We start from the raw sequence: 4,594 nt of genomic DNA, 5'->3' as shown, positions 1-4,594 counted from the left end.
CATATTTTTTCATGGACCATGTTCATTTCTGCTTAAAGATGGAAAACTCAACCTCATTCCATCTTAGAGTCAAACTTCTTCTTCCTGTTAAATTCCGTCAAGTCTTTTGTGACTCATAGCAACACTGTATAGGGTTTCCAAAGAGTGGCTGGTGGGTTGGAACCATTAGGCTTGCAGTTAGCAGTCCAGGGCTTATCCAACAGCATTACACCAGGACTAGCTCTCAGGATTTTGCCCAACATTGGAGGAAAGACCCTTGTTCTCACAGATTACATGGGCAGCATACACTCTTTCTGCTTATATGATGCTAGTTCCAGTCGCCCTTGGCTGTGTCCAGGTCTTGTTTAGGTTACAGAAATCTTAGTTAACATTAACGAGAATTCCTTTTGCTTAGATGTACCACCTATGGCTCTGGGGTCTTGCAGCCTCCAAAAAGCAGGGCCTGGATTCCCCTGCTCTGCTCTAGGATCCACAAATGTCTTTACCTCCTCTCCCAACAATCCTGGGGAAATCAGTCTCCTTTTTTGTTTTTTCACAACTCTGTCTAAAAGTCTCATTCCTTTTTATGTCTTCCAGGGAATTCCCTGCACTCTTCTAAAGACCTTAAGATCTTAGGGGAAAAAAATCAGAAATATTCAGTTTTTTTTCTCATTTTTTCCTTAACACATAATTCCATGAATGCCAAGTCTAATATCTATCTCAAAGGGGAGCATACAAAAGGGGAATAAAACAAATATGTTGTTGTTGCCAAGTGAATACTGTTGAGTCAGTTCTGACTCACAGTGACTCTGCATAAGGTTTCCAAGGAGTGGCTGGTGAGCTTGAACTGCTGACTTTGTGGTTCAAACTGACTTTGGAGTCTAGCGCATTCACTTGCAGCGCCGTACAAATATAGATTAATTTATTTAAAATGACTTTCTTTCAGAAGTACTGCAATTCTGTATGTCTATCTTATTTGTAGCTGTTTTGCTTTTGCTGAGAATGACCCCTTGGACATAAACATTGTTGTTGTTGTTAGGGTGTGTCAAGTAGGTATTGACTCAAAGTGACCTTATGCACAACAGAATGAAACACTGCTCAGTCCTGCACCAGTCTCACAATCGTTGCCACGCTAGCTCCTACTGCTGCTGCCACTCTGACAATTCATCTTGTTGGAGGTCTGCCTCTTTTTCTCTGACCCTCTACTTTATCCAGCATGATGTCTGTCCTTCTCCAGGGCCTAGTTTCCCTTGAATAATATATCTGAAGTATGAGCTATGAAGTCTGGCCATCCTGGCTTCCAAGGAGCACTCTAGCTATACTTCTTCCAGCACAGATTTGTTTGTTATTCTGGCAGTCCTTGGTACTTTTAATATTCTCCTCTAATACCATAACTCAAATGCATTAGTTCTTCTATGGTCTTCCTTATTCATTGTTCATCTTTTATACACATATAAGGCTATTGAAAATACCATGGTTTGGGTCAGGTGCACTTTAGTCCTCAAACTTATATCTTTGCTCTTGAACACTTTAAAGAGGTCTTGTCCAGCAGACTTGCCTAATGCAATATGTCCTTTGATTTTTTGACTATTCCTTCCATAAATGCTGATGGTGGATCCAAGCAAAATGAAGTCTTTGACAACTTTAATCTTTTCTCTGTTTGTCTTGATGCTATATGTTGGCCCATTTGTGAGGTTTTTGTTTTCTTTACATTGAGTTGAAACCCATACTAAAGGTTATGGTCTTTGATATTCTTCAGTAAGTATTTTAAATCTCTTCCCTTTCAGCAAAAAAGGTTGTATCCTCTGCTTATCGCAGGTTGCTAGTGGATCTTCTTCCAATCCTGATGCCACATTTTTCTTCATATAATCAGCTTTTCAGAGTATTTTCTCGGCATACAGATTGAATAAGTATGGTGGAAGAATATACCCCTGGCACATACCTTTCCTGATTTTAAGCCATTCAGTGTCTGCTTATTCTGTTTGAATGACTGCCTCTTGATTTACGTACAAGTTCCTTATGAGCACAATTAAGTGTTCTGGAATACTCTTTCTCCGCAGTGTTGTCCATAGCTTGTCATGATACACACAATCAAAAGCCTTTGCTTAGTCACTAAAGCACAAGATAATCATATTTCTTGTATTCTCAGCTTGCAGCCAAGATGTGTGTGATATCAGCAAGGATATCGTTCCATGTCCCTATCTGAATCCTACCTGAACCTCTGGTAGTTCCCTATCAATGTGCTGCTATAACTGTTTTTGAGTTATCTTAACAAAATTTTACTTGCGTGGGACATTAATGATATTGTTCAATGATTTCCCGATTCTGTTGGGTCACCTCTCTTTGGAATGGATACAAATATGGATCTCTTCCAATCAGTTGGTCAGGTAGCTCTCTTACAAATTTCTTGGCATAGGTATGTGAGTGCCTTCAATGCTGCCTCAGTTGAAAGATTTCAATTTATATTCTATCAATTCCCGGTTTCGTGTTCTTTGCCAATTCCTTCAATGCACCTTGTACTTCTTCCATATGTATCTTTGGCTCTTTATCATTTGCCATCTCTTGAAATGTTTGGACATTGACCATTTCTTTTTGGTACAGTGACTCTGTATTCCTTTCATATTCTTTTGATGCTTTTGGCATCGTTCAATATTTTAAGCATAGAATCCTTCAATATTACAAGGCGAGGGTTGAACTTTTTCTTCTGTTCTTTCAGCTTGAGAAATGCTGAGTGTTTCCTTCCCTTTTGGTTTTCTAACTCCAGGTCTGTACACAGTTCGTTATATTTCACTTTGTCTTCTAGAGCTGACCTTTGAAGCTTTCTGTTCAGCTCTTTTACCTCCTCATTTCTTCCATTTGCTTTAGCATATCTATGCTGAAGCACATGTTTCAGAGTCTCTTCTGACATCCATTTTGGTCTTTTCCTTCTTTCTTGTCTTCTTAATGACCTTGTGTTGTCTTTCTGTATGATTTTCTTGATGTCTTCCACAACTCTTCTGGTCTTTTTTCATTAAGTCTAATTCATCAAATCGGTTCTTGAGATGATCTCTAAATTCAGGTGGGATATGTTCAAGGTCATAATTTGGCTCTTGTGGTCTTGTTTTAATTTTTTTCAGCTTCAGCCTAAACGTGCATGTGAGCAATTGATGGTCTCTTCCAAAGTCAGCCCCTGTCTGGTTTGGCTGATTCCATGGAGTTTTGCCATTGTCTCGTTCCACATATGTAGTCAAATTGATTTCTGTATATTCCATCTGGTGAGGTCCATGTGTAGAAACATAGACATAGGCTCCATTTATATAACATCCCCTGGTCAGAGCTAGTTGAACAAGGGTTAGACGTCTAAACCTAACACAGGTCAGTTAGAGTATCTTTGCCATGAATTAAGCATTTTATATTGAAGGAATGCAATGACTTAAGAGTCACTGAAACTAAGGTACCATAAAAGTGTTCCAGGGTCATGGCTAGTGAGAGTTGCTGCAGAGGAAGCCTTTGGAACCATCCCTTATCTTCATAATTTCTGCTCTCGGCTATTTAATTCTTCCTTAAATTTCATGACATTTCCCAGAATCTCTCTAACATGTTTAAGGTAGTCAAGTTGAGTTTCAGTTGCTTAAAGTAATTTGAGGATAGTATTCAAAATTGCAAAGACAGAAACATAATTAAAGGAAACTGAAACTCAAGATAGTTGAAAAAAATAGTAAGATAGAATGGATCTTTTTAAGATGTGTCCATCTAATGATTAAAAGTGACAGATGAAAGAGCTGTATTTGTGGTTCTGAAACAACTTGTCCTTCTTTGTGAGCACTGCTTTGAATCTATCTGCAGCTCTATGACACATTAGAAAAGAGTTGGATTATATGTACAATTTTTAGAAAATGAAAGTCCTTCCATATAAGGGCTTTCTGAAGAGCTTGGGGGTGGTTTGTTGTTGTTGTTGTTGTTGTTAAGTGCCATCAAGTTGATCCCGACCCATTGCGACCCTGTATAGGGTTCCCAAAAGCAGCTGGTGAGCTTGAACTGCCGACCTTGCAGTTCAAATGGCTTTGCATTCTGGCTCATTGACAGTGAAATGCATTAGAAACATGACTTGTTTTCAGGTGTATAAAGCACTGTTGCGAGGGAAGGGAGTTGGGTTTACTCATTGCAGTTCTGGAAGAGCAAGCACTAATGGAAAGAAGTTAATGGTGCAGATCTTGGCGCCAATTAAAGGAAAATCTCTCAGATTTAAAGCTCTCTGAAATGCCACAAGGAGTAGAGGGTGCTTGCAGTGAAGAGTTCAAAGTGAGACTGATGACTGTTCAAAAGGATGCTCAATGAAAGAGAATGGAAATTGACCATTGTTGGGAGGGAGATGGGGTAGAATGTATAACTTCTAAGCTTTCTTTTTATCTAGGATTCCACCATTTTCTTTATGAATATTATTAACTCATAGACTACAAATGTCAACCATCATTTGACAGAATTCAATAAGAGTTAAAGTCTTTTACAAATATAATTTTATGAAAGCTATTCTTCCTTTCCACCACTTGTCTGTCAGTTTGTCATACTGTGGTGACTTGTGAGTTGCTGTGATTCTGAAAGCTATGCTACTGGTATTTTAAATACCAGCAGGGTC

The sequence above is a fragment of the Chrysochloris asiatica genome, unplaced genomic scaffold (genome assembly GCF_000296735.1).
Source record: "Chrysochloris asiatica unplaced genomic scaffold, ChrAsi1.0 scaffold00004, whole genome shotgun sequence".
Taxonomy (NCBI): domain Eukaryota; kingdom Metazoa; phylum Chordata; class Mammalia; order Afrosoricida; family Chrysochloridae; genus Chrysochloris; species Chrysochloris asiatica.
The sequence above is the reverse complement of the archived record's forward strand: the minus strand, read 5'-3'. Positions refer to the sequence as shown.